Source organism: Sphaerodactylus townsendi, linkage group LG10 (assembly GCF_021028975.2).
Source record: "Sphaerodactylus townsendi isolate TG3544 linkage group LG10, MPM_Stown_v2.3, whole genome shotgun sequence".
Lineage (NCBI taxonomy): Eukaryota > Metazoa > Chordata > Lepidosauria > Squamata > Sphaerodactylidae > Sphaerodactylus > Sphaerodactylus townsendi.
This window is the reverse complement of record NC_059434.1, coordinates 43,582,556-43,604,919: the sequence shown is the minus strand read 5'-3', so window position 1 is coordinate 43,604,919 and position 22,364 is coordinate 43,582,556.

Genomic DNA, 22,364 nt, shown 5'->3' with positions numbered 1-22,364 from the left:
GCTGGACAAAATCAGATGACCCCACCATTTTTGTCAACAGAACAACCTCCTTCCCCCAACAGTTAGTACGCTACTACTTCAAATTGTAAGCCTCTCATGAACAGATATCAACAGCAAAGATTTTATATGAGCATGATTTTTTGTTCAACTTTAAGTAATTGTCCCCTCAAAATCATTCTGGATTCTGTTTGATTTCTTTGACATACACACAGTGGTTTCAATTTGCCTCTGACCCACACCAAGAGCACCACATCTTTCCTGATGATAAAGTCATTTGAAGCAAGCAGTGCAGGAATTTTATTAAAGGCGATAAGAGTTGATGCATTTTTAAAATCTTACTTTTGCTGCTAACAATATATGTATGATACTTCATAGATTAAATTATATATTAGAGACTGAGATGAAGAGAAGTCAGTAATAAGAGCGATGATTAACGTGGGTGTTCTGTGTGGCTGTTTGTTACCATAGTTACTAGCAAAAAATGAACCTTAAGAGAAGAGAGCCAACAAAAAGTTAACATGGGGTGAAAGGCAGGCTGCCGAGTAATTCCAGTTTCCATGGGAACTAGAGAATTCAAAGGAAATGGCAACTGAGAGACATGGAGAGAAAAATGGCTTCTGAAAATGGCTAGGTGAACACAGATCAGTGTAGAACCTGAGAATGAACTATTAGAATCATGCAGGTCTAGGACAAGTAAAGGGTAGTCTCAGCCTTCTGCACTTGCAGGAGTGAGACCAAACAGCAGGCCCAGCATTACATCCAGCATCTGTAAAGAGACAGTCATCTGAAGAGAAGGCTACCAGCTGAACCTAGTAGCTGTAACCGAAGCAAATAAGGCAGTAAGCCACCTGTGTGAGAATGTTTGTGCATGCAGTGAGCCACCTGCAAAGAAATTGTGTATGTATGCAAAGAGAGAAAGTTGAAGATGTGCAGCTCTAGGGACTATCATCTGATTTATGCATTTTGTGTGTTTAATCTCTTCAGCCTAAAAGAGATGAGTTAACAGCCACAGAATTGTAGATGCTTCATTTAAAACATTAACTGCAGCTTAAACAGGTATGATTTATAGAATAGGCATGCAACAGCCTCCCTCACCTACCTAACTTCCTAAGGCAGGCTACACACTCTCTGACCAGACTTGTCAGATTTCCCACTTTTTCCAGGGACTTCAGACACTAAAGTATGGTAGCATGAGGTGTTTTTAAAGCGCCATTGCTCAGCCCTATTAATTTCCCCAGAAAATAAAAAGAGCACAATATTTTGGCAAACAAAAAACCTTCAAGGCACCAAATAATACTGAGGCAGGTTCAATCAAACAGAATCAAAATTTATTTAGCAGAGGAGAAAAGAATAGGAGAAAACTTAGATGGAAGGTGTTCATGTTCATCTGAATGGATGTTTGTGTTTGTCGGCATGTGGTAACGTATCTACTCCTGCCCAGTACCAGAGGTAGACTACCTCTTTAAATCAGCTGTTGGGGAACACAGGGAAAATAATTCTGTTGCAGTCTTCCTGTTCGTGGATTTCTTGAAAGTAACTGGTTGGCAACTGTGTGAACAGAATGCTGGAATAGATGGGCCTTTGGACTGATCCAGCATGGCTTTTCTTAAGTTCTCATGTTCACCATAGTTTGTCATTGGAGCATGTCAGAAAAAAGTAAGTAGCCAACCAAGAATCCTGTGTCAGATTCACTGGCATAGCAAGGGGGCATGGAGGCACCACTTCCTGGGGTCACACTACCATGCCTCCCCTTGAAAATGCATTCCAGCCCTGTTTGGTGCCAGGCACAGTAAAACACTACTCCCAAATTTCATGTGGAGCTTGGGGTTGAGCCAAGCTGGCCACATCCCCAAACTCCACATAGAATTTGAGTGTGAGCCAGCAGCCTTGCCCCAATCTCCAAAGTCCACATGACCATTGGGGCAGGATGGCTGGCCCCACACTTAAAACTCTTTGTGGAGTTTGGCAGGAAGGCAGCCTGGCTCTGCCTCAAGCTCCACATGAAATTTGGGAGTGGGGTCAGCTGGGGGGTGCAGCACCCAGGGTGAGCCCCAGGCACTTTTTTAGTAAGATACACTCCTGGTCAGATTCCCAAAGTGATAAACTGCGCCTCAGTGTGTTACCTTCAGTCAGTTTGCAGCTTCTCTCTACATTTCCCATTTCCAAATTTAAACTGCAAACATTTTGAACTGTTGCTTTACCTCTCATGTCCTCAAACTCTAATACATATCACTAATGCTATCAAGGAACATTCAACCTATTTGTTAATTCCTTGTTCACCTTTTTAAGACAAAACTACAATGATTGGTCCTATCATAATAATCAAGACAGCCAAATATGTAATAATTCTCTTTCCTTGTTATAGGAGATTCAGACAGTAGGTATTAGAGCATGTCACAGGGAAATTAGAAATTAATGGAAGCTGGCATTTTGTTATTGCATGTATTAAATCTAATTCTTCGCTGGCGTATAGTTAAATTTGTGAAATTAGCCATTAAATTCTGGGTCACATATACATGGTAGTCAAGAATCTTAGAAAATATTTTGGAGCCCAGATTAAAAAAAAACATTTGTGTGGTCCTCTTCCTTTTCCACAAAACCCCTTCAGATTCCATATTGTCACCTCCTGGCAGTACTAGCTGCATATGAACTCATTTCCTTCCTTGGCTTCAAATTTTCTGAGTTGGAAGGAAAGAGCTTGTAGCAGTTCCTGCCTGGCAGACTATTATTTTGTAGGGTCTAATTCAGCATGGATCTCTGCTGTGGTATGCAATTCCCTAGGGTATTAATTATAAAAATAAGGAACAGGAAACCTGTGGCTTCAATTCAATTGAGTGATTTCTGCTTCTAGGAAATATGGACTGATTCCCTCTCTTCTTGCAGACATCTGATTATCCCTGCATGCTGTTCTTGAGGAACCCAGTACCATAAAAGCAGAATTTCAGGGGGCATTTGGGGCTCCAGTTTGTGATAAGGAATTTGTGTTGTAGGGTGGAAAGCCCTTCTGTCTATGGCAATTACTGGTGGTGATTCCAAGCCTACAAATATACAAGTGCAAGGAATGTCTGGCAATCTTTAAAAACTGTTCATTTCTATTTTCTGTCCTTTTTGTTGAGCTTGTTGGGAGACCTGTGGATTTAGATAAGAGGGGGTTCACTGATAAAGTACATGCTTCATTTACAAAGGAAATCTAGGTTTGGTTTTCATCTCCAATTAGAAAGATCTCAGATGGCAGAGAAAGTCCTTAGTTTGTGATCTTGGAAAACTCTTTGAATACATCTGTAGAAGAACTGTATATATATATAAATAACATTTAAAAGATAGTTTCCCATTATATGTGACTCATCCCTGAGTAGACATGTTAGAGTGGCTTTGCAAACCACTAATGAAAAATAATAAATCATGCAAACAGTTGGTCTGGATACATTCTGGCCAAGGACATAGGTAAGGGGGGGGGGTTTTCTCAGGTTCAACCCCCCCCTTCATGTCCGAAGCTCTGCCCACCTGTTTGTGGGTTTTTAAAACATTTTTAGTGTTTTTCGGTTTATGGCCTGCAGAGGACGCATTGTTTAGGCTAGCAGCACCAAACTTTCAGGGATTGTTTGGGGGGCTCTCCTGATGATAATACCCAGGTTTGGTGACGTTTGGTTCAGGGGGTCCAAAGCTATGGTCTCCCTAAGGGGGTGCCCCCATCCTCCATTGTTTCCAATGGGAGCTAATAGAAGATGTGGACTACACCTTTGAGGGTCCATAACTTTGGACCCCCTGAACCAAACTTCACTAAACCTGGGTGGTATCATTAGGAGAGTCTCCTAAAGATACCCTAAAAGTTTGGTGCTGCTAGCTTAACAATTGCACCCCTGAAAGCAGGCACCCCCCCCCCAAATTTCCCCAGATTCTCCTTTTAAATCCACCCCCTTCGGCATGGATTTAAAGTGAGAATATGAGGTCCTCAGTTTAGAAGAAGAAGAGTTTGGATTTATATCCTCCCTTTCTCTCCTGTAGGAGACTCAAAGGAGTTTACAATGGCCTTCCCCCCTCACAACAAACCCCCTGTGAGGTGGGTGGGGCTGAGAGAGCTCCGAAAAGCTGTGACTAGCTCAAGGTCACCCAGCTGGTGTGTGTGGGAGTGCACAGGCTAATCTGAATTTCCCAGATAAGCCTTCACAGCTCAAGCGGCAGAGCAGGGAATCAAACCCGGTTCCTCCAGATTAGAATGCACCTGCTCTTAACCACTACGCCATATTGAAAGTGATGCTGTTTCACGGTGGGGGATAATCCTCCCCAAAACAGCATCACTTTCAAAGTTGTTTAACTGGGGACCCCAGATTCTCCCTTTAAGGTGGATTTAAAAGGAGAATTTGGGCTCTCTAGTTTAACATCATTAAAAGTGATGCTGTTTGGGGGTGGATTCCAGCATCACAGGGGCTGCCAGGGGGTCCGCAAAACTCAGATTTTGCACTGGGCTCCATTTTCCCTCTTTCCCTCTATGCCTCTGCCCAGAGGGTAGGGCAGAAGGAACTGCCACCTGCCGGCTGGGAGCCCAGCTGGTGGTGGGCACGGAAGGGCAGGGCAGGGGAGTCTGCCATCCCCAGCCTTGGAGAGCTGCTTTTATAAGTGCTAGGCCAGGGGCAGGGCTTGGGGAGGCGTGGCCATGTCCTAGGGGTGGGTGGGGGTGTGGCCCCACCCCCGAACCCCCCCTAAAAAATCTATACCTACGTCCCTGATTCTAGCCCTTTCTGCACAAGCCTCTGAAAACATTTTGCAAATCTTTTCAAACCCCTGTTTGTCCACACTCACCCCTCCACCCACCCCCAATGCTTCCTGGCCACCATTTTGTAGCTGTTCTGTTTTTTTTTTCTCTACAGATCTGTAGATGCAATGCTATGAGGCTTCAAATCCTGGCTGTGATTCTCTAGGGGTTATGTCTATGTAACTATGTAGGCATGCCTCCCCCCAATTGTTTTTAAAATGATGGAAATACAGTATGAGACTGCCAGCGCAAGCTCACAAAATGGCACCATTGAGGAAGTCTAGGGACTGCAGAGTACCATGGGAAACATTTTAAAAGTATAACCAGCTGTGGCTGACAACCTGCCAGAAGAAATTACAGGGCATGGGCAAATTAACCAGTATAGCTCTGTTGTATGACATCACTTTTGGTACAAAACTTGAAGTAGCGTCATAATGTTGGTGTGACAGTCTAGAGCACTGTCCTGACCAATGGCATCACTTTAAGGTTTGCAATGGTTGTTTTGGCCTGATGCTGGTGATCCCAGCCTGTGCCACCACCAGACCCAACATGGCTTCCAAACTGCACAACCACTAGGCTCAGCATAGCTCCTGAACTGTGCAGCTGCTGCGCCCAGTGTGGTTCCTAGGCTATGCCATCTGGGATAGGTGCATTCTGGGTGCCTTGCTTTTATTTTTGGGAGAATTTAACCACTCTTTAGAATACTTGTTTTGCAATTGGTTGGTTAATTTTCCAGGTTTTGCTGGAACTTTTTCCTCAGAATTAACAGAATTACTTCCCCAAATCAAAGGAGGTCATTCTGCTGAAAATAAACCTATTTTCAACTTTCCCTTTGGTAACCATTGTCTTGCACCTGTAACAAAAGAATTTCAGGAAAATGTTGCCAACTTTAGATAGTTGGTGGCCAGAAACAGGAACTTTTATAGTAGTAAATGATTTGATATTACGAAATGATAAACTTTATAACCATATGTTACATCTAGCTGCCTGATATAGTAAAATGAAGCCAAGAAAATAAAAAAAACTTCATCAGTTGGTACAGATTAGATTTCAAGGCATTTCAAATTTTGCATTACAGTTAAACCCTAACGTTTAGCATCTAGGGCAACAATTTTAGAAACCTTTGTGTTACAAAATTAGCAGCTCAGTTCGATGCAAAGTTCTTCCACTCTAAGCCTATTGATTTGAATGAGTGGTGTTGAAGAAAACAGAACAAAATGGTCCATCTATGTTCATTTGAATATTCTGATGTTTAGAATAGTATCCACTGTTATTAGTTCAGATAAATCTTTGAATTACTTTTTTTCCTATTCATATTTTATGAAAAGAACTACTCTTGGCATTGTGATGGACAGGACAGCTGTTAACTAATATTTGCCTTTATGGCTTGGCTTCAAATACAGTAGCACAAGCTGTCATTCAGGACTCACTGAGATGGTGCCTCGACATGGGAATGAGGGGACAAGTTGTCCCTTGACATCAAGGATGGGATTATTATAATTGATTTTATGAGATAACTCTGGTCTTTCACAATTGATCTTTTAAATAAATCTAAGCCTGTATTCCTTCAAGGGCAAGCTAAGGAATTCATCTGTCCCCTGCAACCTTTCCTTTTATTTGTTTCACAAAGTAGTTTATTTTCTCCACTTGATTGTGCCCTGTATCACAGGGCACACCTTAGAATGGCCTCATAATCAACTAGTGATGAGGCCAGGAAATGGGCTGTGAAAATTGATTTAGCAGAGTAAAAAACAACAGCACAGCAACATGATGCTCAGTTCACTCTGCATTTTTGCAGAATGACCATGGACACACTATACTTACCACCTTTTTATATTGACTCAGGCCGTTTCCGCACGAATGCGGAAGCGGCCGGGTTGGCATTTCCAACGCCGACCCGACGACGCTGGGACCGTCCACACGGAAGGTCCTGGAAAGAGCCGGGCAGCCGGCACCGCGGAGCGCCGGCGCCCGGCCAACCTGGCATGTCTCTGGGCCTCCGGCGCGTCGCCGAGGCCTGGGGACACGCCCCCCTGGCCCTGCGCGCCTGCTCCAGCGGCGCAGGGCAGGGGGCGTGTCCCCAAGCCTCAGCGACACGCCGGAGGCCTGGGGACAAGGTAAGTGCCGGGTGGGGGAGGCGTCTCGAAGCCGCTGCCATTCGCTCAGCAGCGGCTTCGAGGCGGCGTTTCCCCAACAAGAGCGCTTCCGAGCGCTCTGGGGAAATGCCGGCTTCGCAGCGCGAGGGCGGCGCGGCTGCGATGCAGCTGCGCCCCCTGTGTGAATGGCGGCCTGGAGACGGTGTTTTTGCCGTCTCCAGGCTGCCATTAAATGCCCGTGCGGAAACGGCCCCAGATTGGTAGCTATGAAAAATTGGTAGCTTCAAAAATTCAGGCCTGGTACAAAGTTGTTGTCAGATACCTTGAATGCGTACCCTAAATACTATTATAACTATGTACATTTCCTTGTGGCAAAAAAATTACCATATTTATTCAGTAATTTCTGAACTAATGTCATACATGTATATGTACTGAATTAGTTAATCTTCCAAATTAACTACAGATGGCAGGAATTATATCAGATTAGATACAGTGCCATAAGAGTGTTATCATTAAAAAAAACCCAGACAGGATTAGATAAAGGATTAGATAAAGTGATTTCACCCCAGAGACAGAAGAATTTTAATGCTAATTTTAATGCTAATTTGTTAAGTTTGTAGAATGTGTATTGTTTTGTACAGGAAACCTTCTGTATAATAAGCACCAAACATCAGCATAAAGGTATAAGTCTGCCTACCATAAAATGTTTCACAATAGTGTTTAATTTTCACAGTATTTAAATTTCAGAGTGTTACATTTGCAGTCTGGATCTGTGTGTTCCTACATGAGTGTTGCATGTTTACCTGCATGTTTTCTCTTCTTGCTATTACTGCAAGATATAAAATCCAGCCTGTCAATAAATCAGTGCTTTGGAAAACCCTGGTGAGGCTACCTCTGAACAAGCACAAGGAGCAGAGCTTCCAGTTATCTTAGCTCTCCCTGAAAGTGCATCCTTTAGTGTATGATAGCATCTTAGGCCCACTGTGCACGAGCCAATAAACACAGGTTTAGAACGGTTAAAAAAACCCATTGGATGGGATTTCACACAGATCCCACCCCTAAAATGAGTCTGTCCCATGTTATTTCCCCCAAACAGGGTTTTTTTGAGAATAACACTATTTGCAAGTCTTTTGAAAAATCTCGAGTTGCAGTCACTTGCGAGCGAACAGTCGCAGGAGGCACTTTATTTGCCTCCATTTTCCTTTTCTAAAAATGTTGCGGCTTACATCTACATAGCCACACAGGTGCACATGGCTATATTGTGAGACATCAGCAGGACTGTGGGGGTTCATTTGTGCATGCCCGCATAGTTACGCATCAGTGGGAAGTAAATTTTTATAAAGAGACTTGTTTTCGTGCGAAGGCGCAACAGCAACCCAGATTGTTTCCATGGGATCCAATCACAGCCGGAACAGATGCATGCGAACGCGAAAAAAGGAAAAGGGTTACTTTATCCTGACTGCAACTCGCTATACATTTGCTGTGTGGAAAGGGCCTAAATGTGTAGTATATGGTATTTAATGTCTCTGTGGTAGATGATTATTGTAAATATGGTTCTTTGCTGGCCAAGGAGCAAGTAGCAATACATTCGTGCACTTTATACCCAACTTTTTCCTTCAATCAGTATATATTGTTCTTTAGGGCTGCCAGGTCCTCCTAGCCATTGGTGGGGGGAAGGGAGGATCTTTGCAGGCTTAAAATGAGTCCTAAACCTTGCCATCTTCTGGAAGTCATGTTATCATGCCAACTACAGTGGGGGAGACACTTTGGTATTTGGGCAAAGACTCTATAGTATAAGATGTTTTTACTACAGAGCTTTGCCCAAAATATCAGAGTATCCCTCTGTTGTAACTGTTTGATGATGTCACTTAAAGAAATGATGTCATCACACAGGCGACATTGATGCCTAGGCCTCATTTTAAGCCTAGTAAGACTTCTTATGGGCGGGGGGGGGGGGGGGGGCAGGGGATCCTCTGCCTCCAGCAGGGGTCTGGCAACCCTTTCACTCTTCAACTGATTCACTATCCATTTATGAAAACATTAACTAGCATTGGCTCATTCCGCACACGCAAAATAATGCACTTTCAAGCTGCTTTCACAACTGTTTTTGCCATTCCGCACAGCTTCAAAGAGCCCTGAAAGCAGCTTGAAAGTGCATTATTCTGCGTGTGCGGAATGAGCCATTGTATTGTTGAAGGCTTTCACGGCTGGAATCACTGGGATGTTGTGGGGTTACCGGGCTGTATGGCCATGTTCCAGTAGCATTTTCTCCTGACGTTTTGCCTGCATCTGTGACTGGCATCTTCAGAAGCTCTGATGGTAGTAAAGCAACCCTTTACGCTTGTTAATTAATGCAAATGGTTCTTTCTCCCACACTGGACATTCCACAGGTATATATACTCCACTTGCTTTACTACCATCAGATCTTCTGAAGATGCCAGCCACAGATGCAGGTGAAACGTCAGGAGAAAATGCTACTGGAACACGGCCATACAGCCTGGAAAACCCCACAACACCCCATTAACTAGCATTGCTCCAAGTAAAAATAGTTACTATTTACTTCCCTCCAATGTGGTTTCACAAATATGCAGTGATACCCAGCTCTATCTTTCTTTTCCACCTAATTCCAATGCTAAATCCTCACTCTGCTTTCTGCTTTTCCATTTTCCCACCCTTTTTCACCACAATTGCTAAGGTTTTTGGGGTGCCTTTGATAAAAAAATTTTTTTCCTCACTGCCCTTTTAGAATTCTTTGAACACTCAACAAAGCAAATATTGACACATTGTTTGGGATTTAGCTTTAAGCAATACCTACTGATCAACGTTTAAAGTTTACCCAGTTCATATTTTAAATCACTGATATATAGTCCAAAATAAACAATTATTTTATACTAATCAATCTAATTATGCCCAATGTCTAATGGAACAAAGTATTAGCAGGTCAGATGAAGCTGGTCTGTTCACAAATCCATATATGCTCATGATTATTTTTGACCTAGAAATAGGTATATGGCATTAAATTCACACATATGAAAAGTCTAAAATTATTGTGCTTTATTTACCCAGTTCCCATATAGTGATGACATAACATTTTGAAGCTGATCAAATATATAAATGAGAACTCTCATTACTATTTAATTATAGTTGTTAACATGTTTAAATTAGGGCACAATGTAAGAACTGATGTATGACATAAATAGGTCAGTTAATGTATAACATAAATAGGTCAGTTACTGTTTGGTGTTGTATACATTTCAGATTGCATGAAAGCATGAGTTTCAAGGACTTATCATGAGACATGCTTTGATTTCCCCATCCCCATCTCTATCTCAACAGATCAGGAGACGTTCAAATGCCATTGAAACACTGTAGAAGACTCATGTGAAATGCCAACCTCCCTGCAGGAGACTTATTTGGGAGGGGGCTCAGGCTTGCCAGCTAAAATATGATCCTACTGGTAACATGGTAATACCACATGTAGTGTGTCCTAGAAGTAACATAACTGTGTAGGAATCACACTCTAGCATTGGCTTAAAACTCTATGCTGTAGAGTTTAGGAATATATCAAGAATGTAGATAAGAAAATAGTTGTGTGGTACAGTGTCTAAAATTTAGAGAACAATAGCTGAAAGCAAAAGTATAACTATGGTCAATCTGTATGGGAACCTTCTCTAGATTCCCAAGACTGTGACGTCTGGGTAGACACATATTTAAGTGCAGCTTTGCAGATCCAGCTACTGCTATTTTTACATCTATTTGGCTCCTAAGGTGGTTACCAAACGGCAATGATATCCATTCATAATGGTATCTGCTAGAGTTACCACACAATTGCAAGAGTTTGGGTGCCTTGGACAATGAGTCTGACCTCTATGGATTGGGCAGCCCAATCCCAAGGGGAGGGATAGATGTGTGACCACTGACCGTGGCACAGAGGTTTGTGGTGCTGCACCCAGGAGGAAAACAGGCAACCCCTAACCCTCTGAGTTCCCTAAAGGCAACCCAGAAAGAAAGATTCAGATCAGAAGACACAAATGCACTTGGAGTATTTTAAGGGTGCATCTTTAGGTTGTTAATTAGTCAGGAAATAAAATCTTGTCCCTTTACATTTAATATGTAAAAATGGGCCACTGAAAGTTTTCATAGCATGAAGCTAAATAATATTACTTGGTACCTGTTAGGATCAATAGATATCAGGATTTAAAAGTTGGCAAATTTATTTAATAATGTCACATCTTCTTGGATCCACATACACTCCGGGGAAGCCAATCATAATGGAGAATTCTCTCATTTATCACTTCTTACTCCTGTTCCAAGGGAGCTGCATGTGAGTCCAACTGAGCTGAATGGGATTTACTGCCAATTCAGTGAGCATAGGATTGCAGCCTTTTAAAGCATTATTTTATACTTATTCAGCAGTTTATTTCATGGATTTCACAACTAATTGTGAGTTGGATTTCATATCCTTGCAACTCCAGTTTATGCAACGTGTATAAAACAGCAACTAAAAAAGTAATTTGCAAGCTGCCACAAGTTTGGGGGGAAGAAACAATTGGCTCATTCCGCACAGGTATGATTAATGCACTTTCAAACTGCTTTCAGCGCTCTTTGAAGCTGTGCGGAATAGCAAAATCCACTTGCAAACAGTTGTGAAAGTGGTTTGAAAACACATTATTTTGCATGTGCGGAAGGGGCCAATTGTGTCAGGACTGCACTGATGTATGAAATCACTTCCAATGAAAAAAACCAGAAATGACATTATGGCTTATGTGCCTACAGATGTTGGCTTCTTTGGAAGGATAGAGTACTAGAGTCTTACAAAGTTGTTTTTCTTTGCTTCATTTACAAATATACAGGCAGCATCCTGTATAAATTCTCAGCACTCTCATACTCCTTACAGGTCTATAACTAGTTCATATCCCCTGTTTTCACATATTTGCCTACTGATTTAAACTGCTTTGAAGTTTGAAATGCATAGAGAATGATCCTCTTACTTAGATGCAATGTAGAAATTCTTTGTTAATTATCTTTGTTGTTGCCACAATCATTCCTATTTTTTCCTGGTCAAACAATTATTCAGAGTAAGCATAAGAAAAAGTAAGAATCCAGTGAATGAAATATGCTGTATATGACCTAATTACCCAAAGCTCATGTTTTTGGATATTTGTTCTGTGGATGGAAGGTAAATAATGGGCTAAGGATAGTATGTCTGGATAGCAGCTACAAATACCAGAAGTTACCTCTTGTCTCAAATGAAATCAATAAGCAGAATACCCAATGTTATGACTGTTTCAGTTTCGCCTTAGGGAAAAAAATATTCATTGGGAATTGTGAAGAAGAATACAATCCAATGGTGTTTACCCACAAAATGCTGATTCCAGAAAGCATTTAAGTATAATCTTACATTGCACTGAAATCAGAGTTTTATTTTCCTTGGCTGCTATACATGTAGCTCAGACCTCTCATTATTTAAAGGAACACTGAAATTTGGCCATCTTATATACTGCTGTATTTTGCATTCTGTTTCAACCCACAATTCAGTTAAGATATCTTGCTATATAATTTACCAATGTGTTCCTGAAAACAAACCAAAAAAAGTGAGGGCTGCTGGGAAGTGTAGTCCTTGGCTATTCAGGAAGCCTCAGATTCCAGCTGCTGCCAGAGGGGCAAGGTCTACAGGGGCAGGACTCTACAGGTTCTCACCACTTCAGCAGAACCAGTTGTTAAAATGGTGCTTGTGAACAGCCAGTTGTTAAATTATTTGAATCCCACCACTGGAACGAGTTGTTAAATTATTTGAATCCCACTATTGGGCAAGGTCTACAATTGCAAACAGCCCTTGTTGTAGGAGGCCATACTCCCCTTCTCCCCCACAGTGTGCTTCTCCACTAGCGTAACGTCCATTGGGCAGGATGGGCGGCTGCCCAGGGCATGAGGCCGTTTAGTCACGTGGGGGGCATGCGAGGGATGTAGTCACGTGCAGAGGTGGGATGCAGCCGGCTCCCGAGAGGTACTTACTAATTTTTTTTTTAGTGCCGAGAAGGGGTTGCTAAGGGCTAGCCTGGCCCCTCCCCCTTCCCCCCTCACCGGCCGGCCGCTCAGGCGTCAGCATCCCTGCCCTGCCAGGCAAACAGACTTGCAGCCAGCAGCACCTTCAGAGTTCAGGCTGTGAAGGAAGTTGAAGGTAAACAAAAGGAGGGGGTGGGCCAGCCAGCAGTCGACTCTCAGCAGTCGACTTTCAGCTCTCTCCGCCCCCTCCCTTCACACACACAGAGACTTTCCGGAGCCAGGAGGCGAGGCCAGCTGCAGGCAACACGTGGGTCAATAAGGAAGCAAAAGAAGAACGCAGCAGAGGAGAGACTCCGTCTGGAGTCTGGAGAGAAGCGATTAAAAAAAGGGAAGAGACAAGGTAACTAGCTTCAAGACTCAGTGGGTCAGAGGCAGCCAGGGACCTTTCCTCAGCTAAAGTTTGCTCCTCTCCCTCTGGGATGCAAAGCAAATCCCCCCCCCCTTTTCTCTTTCCCTCTCTTCTGTCTGCAAAACGGGCTTTGCATTTGCTATGGGGAAGAAAAGGAGCAGGAGCAGCAGCAGCCAGTCTGAACTCAGTGGTTGGCAAACACAGGGGCAGGCATTCCTCCCAGTTTCCCTGAAAATTTCAGCATTAACTCTCTTTGGAAAAGATCCTCCCCTTCCTGGTTTGTTTATCAGATAGACTCTGTCTTATGAGTCGGAAAGGATCAATGACATCAACCCTCTGATTTTTTGTGATCCATCATCCTTGGGATTCTGGGTTCCATTCAATTCCCACTGGCTCTACAACCCTGTACATGTAGCTGAGTGTATACAATTTTCTTATCCTTTTCTGAAACAATCTGTTTAAGATCAGTGTGAAAGGAAGGGACAAGGGAGTAGGGAGATGCCAGGAAATCTCATCCCCTTTCCAAAGCAAAGCCTTACTAGTGAAAAAGAAAAATGTGGGTATTGAAATATGGGAACAATGTATTTTTATTTGATTTTATTAAACAGATATAACATAACTATGTTGATGCAAAACAGATCAAAAGGCAAAGTATAACAAAAAAATTCCTGTCACGAGATTGTTACTGAAACCATATACCAAGTTCTGTACACAATCATTGAATTGCTTACTTCGTGAATCAAATAAAACAATTTTAAAAAATATCCATTTTATTTTACACTGTAAGACCCCTTGAGTTCTGCTGGGTAAAATGGAAAGGAGGTTAAGAAACATTTAAAATAAATAAGTAAAATTAATAAAGAGCTTCCTTGACATCTCTAAAACCATAAGCTGCTATTCATTTTCCATTGGCTCCAATTACAGAATCAGAGGTCTACACCTCTGATTGGGTGGGGACTTGTGCTATAAGAGACTTCCCCCTCTTTCTCCAGGTATCCCAGAGAGCCATAGATTTTGCTGCCAGAGCCTTTGCCACCATGAGGGGTGGGTGGGGATGCTGGCTTTGCTTTTTGCTCAGAGCCCTTGCAGCCCTTAGGTGGGTGCAGCCAAGCCAGGCATGAGTTCTGGGAAGGTTGGAGTCCAGCATCTTCGACTGGATGGTGCTTTGGGGAGTCTCATGTGGGGAGGGGGGGCTGAAGGATTTCTCCCAAGCCCCTGAGACTTAGAGCTCTTTTCAGTGGTTTCCTGCTGGTGAGGAAAATAACAGTTCATTTGGGGGACTTTTGTACCTTGGTTTCTGTTAATGTAATGGGTCATTCACTTTTTAATTGTTGTCCTTGCAGTGTGGGTATTCACAAGGTGATGGCCTCACCTAAACATTCTCCCTATTTCTGGTTGTGGTGGGTTTTTCCAGACTGTGTGGCCTTGGTCTGGTAGATCTTGTTCCTAACGTTTCACCTGCATCTGTGACTGACATCTTCAGAGTGTGTATCCCAGAGAAACTGGTTCTTGTGGGTTTTCCTCGGCTGTGTGTACGTGGTCTGGTAGATCTTGTTCCTAATGTTTTGCCTGCATCTGTGGCTGGCATCTTCAGAGGTGTATCCCAGAGAAACTGGTTCTGCATTCCTCGGCTGTGTGTAATGCCGTGGTCTGGTAGATCTTGTTCCTAATGTTTCTGAATCTGTGGCCGGCATCTTCAGAGGTGTATCACAGAGAAACTGGTTGTGGTAGGTTTTCCGGGCTGTGGTCTGGTAGATCTAGTGAATGAGCCTAAAATTGTTATAGTGAATGACCCTAATGACTTCTTTGTCATTAATATCCTTTTGATGTATTTGAGCCTGAGCCTGTGTGTGTAATGTTTTCCTGTTTGTCCCTTCTTCACGCCGCACACCATTTGTTTGTTGCAGGCTATTGAACAATTATAAACAGCTTTTGGTTTCTCTCCTTACTTAAGAACATAAGAACCAGCCTGCTGGATCAGACCAGAGTCCATCTAGTCCAGCACTCTGCTACTCTCTGCAATGGCTCCACCAGGTGCCTTTGGGCCTCACATGCAGGATGTGAAAGCAATGGCCTTCTGCTGCTGCTGCTCCTGAGAGCACCTGGTCTGCTAGCGCATTTGGTAATCTGGAGATCAAGCAGAGGGATCCAGGATTGTATTTCTCATAGATCGACTTCTCCTCCATACATCTGTCCAAGCCCTTTTTAAAGCTGGTCCAGGTTAGTGGCCATCACCACCTCCTGTGGCAGCATATTCCAAACACCAATCACACATTGCGTGAAGAAAGTGTTTCCTTTTATTAGGTCCTAATACTTCCCCCCAGTATTTTCTATAATGAATGCCCCCTGGTTCTAGTATTGTGAGAAAGAGAGAAAAATTTCTCTCTGTCAACATTTTTCACCCCATGCATACTCTTATAGACTTCTGCAATCATATCCTCCCTCAGATGTCTCCTTTCCAAACTAAAGAGTCCCAAACGCTGCAGCCTCTCCTCATAAGGAAGGTGCTCAACTCCTTCCATCATCCTCAAGGTTCTCTCTGCACTTTTTCTATCTCTTTCTATATCCTTTTTTTGAGATGTATACCAGAACTGAACACAGTACTCCTGGCGCGGCTCGCATCTACAGCTTTATATAAGGGCATGACAATCTTTGCAGCTCTTATTATCAACTCCTTTCCTAATTATCCACAGTATAGAGTTTGCTTTTTTCACAGCTGCCATGCATTGAGTTGACATTCTCATGGAACTATCAACTACATCTTCAAATCCCTTTCTCTTCCTGGTCTGTGACTGATAGCACTGGACCCTCTTGTAGCTGTATGTGAAGTTTGGATTTTTTGCCCCTATGTGCATCAATACTTCTGCATTTTGCTACATTGAACTGCATTTGCCATTTCCTAGCCCACCTACCCATTCTATCAAGGTCCTTTGGAGCTCTTTTCAAGAATCCTTTGTGGTTCTCACCACCCTACATAATTTGGTATCATCTGCAAACTTGGCCACCACACGCTACCCACCCCCTACTTCCAGTAGTCATTTTACCTATCAGGTTAAAGAGCACTGGTCCCAAAACGGGATCCTTGGGGGACACCACACTCCCTACATCTCTCCATTGTGAGAACTTCCCATTTATACCCACCCTTTGTTTCCTGTTCCTCAACCAGTTTTTAATCCATAGGAGGACTTCCCCTCTTATTCCTTCATTGCTGAGTTTTCTCAACAGTCTCTGGTGAGGAACTTTGTCAAAAGCCTTTTGGAAATCCAAGTAGACAATGTCCACTGGTTCTCTCTTATCCACATGCCTGCTTTCTTACACCCTCAAAGAACTCTAGTAAGTTTGTAATACAGGACTTGCCTCTGCAAAAGCCATACTGACTCTTCCTCAGCAGGTCTTGCTTTTCTACATGTTTAATAATTTTATCTGTAATGATAGATTCTACTAATTTACCAGGAACAGATGTCAAACTGAGCTGGCCTGTAATTTCCCTGGGTCCCCCCTAGACCCGCTTTCTTAAAGATTGGTCATGCGACATTGGCCATCTTCCAGTCTTCAGGGATGGAGGCTGATCTCAGGGATCAGTTGCATATTAAAGTGAGAAAGATTCAGCAATTTCATGCTTGAGCTTTCCTTTAAGAACTCTTGGATGAATGCAATCTGGGCCTAGGGATTTGGTAGCATTTAGTTTTATCAATGGCTGCCAGAACTTCTTCCTTTGTCTACCACTATCTTCGCTAGTTCCTCAGATTCACCACCTCCTAAGAAGCTTGGTTCAGGTGCAGGAATTTTCCTCACCTTCTCTTAGGTAGAAGACAGATGCAAATAATCTCATTCAGCTTCTCTGCAATCTCCCTGTCATCTTTTAGCACACCTTTGTTCCTTCATCATCTAACGTGGGCCTACCGGCTTCCCTAGCTGGCTTCCTACTTTGGATGTACTTGAAGAAGCTGTTTGTTGCTAGGGTCCTTGATGTTCACAGCCATGCGTTCCTCATAATCCTTTTTTTTGCCTCCCTGACAGCTAACTTGCTTCTCTTTTGCCACCATTTGTGTTCTCTCTGGTATTCTTCATCAGTTAAGTTGGACTTCCATTTTCTAAAAGACATCTTTTTTTTCCTAAAAATTTCCTCAACCTCTCTTGTTAACCATGGTGGCTTTCTTTTAGACTGTGCGCTGCCTTTCCTAACCTGCGGAACACATTCCAGCTGAGCTTTTAAGACTGTGTTTTTAAATAACCTCCAAGCATATTGGACAGTTTTGACTCTCTTTGATTTTCCCTTTCAGCTTCCTGCGCACTATCCCCCTCATCTTTGAGAAATTTCCCTTTCTGAAGGCAAATGTAACTACATTAGTAGTTGTCACTTGTTCACATGCAGAGATACTGAATCTGACAGCATTGTGAGTCGCTAGTTCCCTATCGGCTGAACAACACTGACTTCCCGCACCAGGTCCTGGGTACCACATAGAATTAGATCTAGGATCACCTCTCCCCTGGTTGGTTCCACAACCATCTGCTCTAAGTCACAGTCATTTAGCATATCCAAAAATGTTCTCTCCTTACTATGACCTGAACATGCATTTTTCCAGTTTATATGGGGATAGTTAAAATCGCCCAATACCACTACATTTTTGCTTTTGTTGGCCTCTCTAATTTCTTTTTCCATCTCAGAATCCTCTTGTGCACTTTGGTCAGGGGGACGATAATATATTCCTAATGTTAAACTATGCTTCACTCCTGATATTGCTATCCACAGTGCTTCTGTAGAGGAATCAGCTCCCCCTGCATTGTCTATTTTATGTGACACTATGCTCTCTTTGATGTAGAGGGCCACCCCACCCACAATACGCCCTGTCCTATCCTTCCTGTAGAGCCTGTAACCTGGGAAACAGCATCCAACTGGTTCTCCTCATTCCACCATGTCTCTGTGATGTCCACTATATCAATGTCCTCCTTCAAAACTCTGTACTCCAGCTCCCCCATTTTAGGTCGAAGGCTTCTACTATTAGCATAGAGACACTTGTATATTCTGTCTCTTTCCCTAACCTGGGATTTATGTGTTTTGCTCTCTAGCCTTTTGTAGACACTATCACTTATCACATTGCCATGCTCCTTGCTTGTATGTGGTTGGTTTAGAAAAACCTCTCTCTGTGTCTGTATCCCCATAGATACTGTATTCTGAACCGAAGTCACCTCAGCTCCTGTCGGCTTTCTCCCAGGGATCAGTTTAGAAGCTGTTCTGCCACCTTTTTAATGTTGAGCGCCAGCAGCCTGGTTCCTCTTTGGTTAAGATGAAGCCCGTCCCTTTTGTACAGGCCTGCCTTGTCCCAAAAGGTTCCCCAGTTCCTGACAAATCTGAAACCCTCTGCCTTACACCACCTTCTCATCCACGCATTGAGACCCTGTATCTCCGCTTGCCTAGCTCGCCCTGCGCGTGGAACAGGTAGCATTTCTGAGAATGCCACCTTGGGGGTCCTGGATTTTAACCTGTTTCCTAGCAGCCTAAATTTAGCTTCCAGAACCTCCCAGCTACATTTCCCAATGTCATTGGTGCCAATGTGGACCACAACTGCTGACTCCACCCCTGCATTGTTTAACAGCCTATCTAGACGAAGCGTGACATCCGCAACCTTCGCACCAGGCAGGCAAGTCACCATGCAGTCATCACGCCTCTCACAAACCCAACTCTCTATATTCCTAATGATCGAATCACCTACTACAAGGAACCCCCCATCTCCCCGAGGGGTATCCTCAGTGCGAGAGGATATCTGACCACCAGCTAAGGAAGGGGCCCCATTTAAGGGAGCATCTTCCACCACCTCAGACTGGCACCCTCTGTCTCACAGAACTTATTTCCAAAGAATAAGTTATTGTTGTATTTTCTAAAGTTATTTTCTACAGCACTTTTCACAGTAAAAAAATTTTTTAAAGCATTTTGAGAATGTTGTCTAATTTTTTTATTTCTGCTGTGTGGCATGGCCCATTGCTGTGCTCAGATTTGTGAGTTGGGGCATATTCTATAATGTGATGATTTAGAAATGACCCGGTGCAAAAAAAAAAAAATTTGGTCATGGTGGGGTGGCCGCGGGGGGGGGGGGGGCATACAACTCAGGTTTTGCCCAGGGCTACAGTTTGCCTCGTTACGCCCCTGTGCTTCTCCATGGTAGCAGTGAGCCTTGAAAGGGGGAAAAGTGAAGGAGGAAGTGATCTTCCCCTCCTCCCCCAAAGTCTGCTTATCCCTACTAGGACTAGCAGAGGCGTAGCTGGGCAAAGCTGCGCCCGGGGCGGCCTCGGAGTTTTCTCCCCCCCCCCCTGCACGCCACCACTTACCTAATCCACCAGTTATGATGGTGCTTTGGGGTGGCTGTGGCACAGGGATGGGGGGGTGAAAAAATGTGGAGGCTGCCCCATGGAGTGGGGCAGTTTTCCCTGCTGGGGCAGGAGCTCCCATGGCAGGAGAGCAAGTGGCACCGAGCAGGCCACCACCGCCATTCCCCTCCCTGCCCCATGGAGCAGGGAGCTGAGCCTTCTTCTCTGTGGGGCAGAGGGGGTCCTTGGCGCTCCCGGCTCCTGTGGCAGGAGAGTGCCGAGCTTAGAGCCTTCAGCGCCCTTTTCTCTCCCAGAGGGACTTCCTGAGAGGGAGAGAGGGGCGCTGCAGCCTCTAAACTTGGCACTATGGGCTTGCTCTCTTTTTTTAGCTGAGAAAGGGACCTTTCTCCGTTTAAAAAAAAGAGCAAGCCCATAGTGCCAAGAGGAGCGCTGCAGCCTCCATTCTGGGCATGGGGGCGCAAAATAGCCAGACCACGCCCCCTCCTCCTTGCCTCATTATCTCTGCTTCTCCCGGGGCGAGTATTGACTTTTCTCGGCTTAAAAAAAAAGCCCCAGGAGAGACAGAGATGATTAGGGAGCGCCAGGCAAGGAGGGAGAGTGGTCTGGCTATTTTGCTCCCCCCCGTGACTTCTTTTGGTCGTGCCCGGGACAAAGCACCCCGGATGTCCCCGTGGGAGCTTCGCCACTGAGGACTAGGTCCCTGTGGTGAATTTTGAAAAACCTCCTGCCTGGAAACTGCTAGTTCAACATCATTTTCCAGGCCCACTGATTTTTATACTTGTTAAAATATCATTAGGATTTCGGAGCCCTTTGTGTAAGGAGGCAAATGAAGAATTTCAGTAAAGCAGTCTAAACCACCTGAGGCCCATAGAAGAAGTGAGGCTGCCTGAGGCCCATTCTCACCTATTAGCTTGGGAGATAGATTGCCAAGGAATCAGCATAATGAGCTGGTTTCTTGAACCAGTTTTGAGTCTATATATCAAGTTTTCCTATTTAAAAAGTTTATTTACTAGCAGTAAGATCCATTTTATAAACAAATACAATGCTCTCAAGAAAACTGTTGGTGGGTTAATGGCAGTGGCAGAGCTACATAGGGACAGGGGGCGCACTGCACCAGGCACGTTCCTGGGGGCATGAAAATACCCCTGACCCCAAACCCTTCTCCCTTCCCTGCTCGCCCCACCCTGCCCCAGCCCACCAGCTTGACCCATTTTCAGTCAGCAGAAAGCTGTTTTATGCCGTCTGGAAAAGGTAAGTGGGGGCTGCAAGGAGGGGGAGGGGCCTCAGGGAGGGGCTACAGGGAGGCAGAAAACACGAAGTGCGCCCCAGGCATACTCCTACCCAGCTATGGCCCTAGTTAATGGTACCCATTGAGGGAGCCAACCCCTCTTGTCTTTCCTCCCCATTTGGCCCACAATTTACCACAGATAATGAAACCCTAGCCCAATTATTCAATGGGAAAAAGCTTACTTACAGATTCCCCCCCCAGACACACATACAGGCTCCCCTAACTTTGCAAACAGGCTCTCCTTTCTCAGATCCCCCCCTCCACACACACAGAAAACCTCCACACACAGAGAAATTTTGCAATCAGGGTCTCATTTCTTAGATTCCCCTTCTACCCACCACCACCACACACACAGACAGGCTCTCTAATTTTGCACAGGCTCTCCTTTCTTAGATCCCCCCCCCACATGCACGCGCACGCACGCATGCACGCACACACACACACACACACACACAGCCCCCTCCCCAATTTTGCAAATGGGCTCTTCTAGCTCAGCTGCAGCTTGACAGAGTTTGTCCCACGTTCCCAGGCAGGAAGTTCTTCAAAGTTCCCAACAGGAACGTAGTCCTGGTAGAGAGAAGCACACTATGGAGACAGGAGGGGAGTATAGCTTCCTCCTGCACTTTCCCCTTTCTTCAAGGCTTGCCACTGCCAGGGAGAAGCTCACAGTGGGGGGAAGAAGGGTGTATGGCTTTCTACAGCAAGGGCTGCTGGGAAGTGTAGTCCTTGCCTGTCTGGGAGAAACTGGAATCTGTGCCCTCTTGGATGACTGAAGATTACACTTCCCAGCATCCCTCCCTTTTTCTGATTCATCATCAGAAACACACTGCTCAATTATATAGTAAGATTTGTTTCATTTATCCTATCTGAATTCATGTTTATCTCGGAGGAGAAATTAACTGAAATTGCTTCTGACCTTCTGTTGGAATTTGGGCTAGAAGTATTTTGACCTGGGGCGGGGGGGAGCCCTAGCACAGCCTGAGGAGAGAGGAGGAAAGAAGAAAATTATGAGGAGAAAAAAGTCACCTGGGTCCTCACGTGGAGAACAGAGTAACCTAAGAAGGAGCCTTGATAGAGCTCAGCCTACAGAGATCTGCAGCAACACATGCACACATGCACAAATACACACACACACACATATGCACACAAACCCAAGAACAGCAATGCCAGAATCACAGAGACCAAGCCAAGATGGCAGCAAAGTGTAAGAGACTTTCAGAAATAGTAGAAGACTTGAATCACCTCTTTGCTCCCAACTTTAAGTTGTGTTGTCTAAGTTGGAGTTTTGTATATGCATGTTTTTGATTCTACATCCTCTGTTAAATTATAGATGTCATTAAATAAATATGATTTTCACAGTCTCAGGAATGTGTGGAATAAGGAACTAGTTTGCTCTATTTTGCCACAAGCAATGGGATATGGTGTATAACTTCATACCTGAGTATCTCAAGTTGATACTTTTTCAGCAAAAAAAATGTTTAGGAT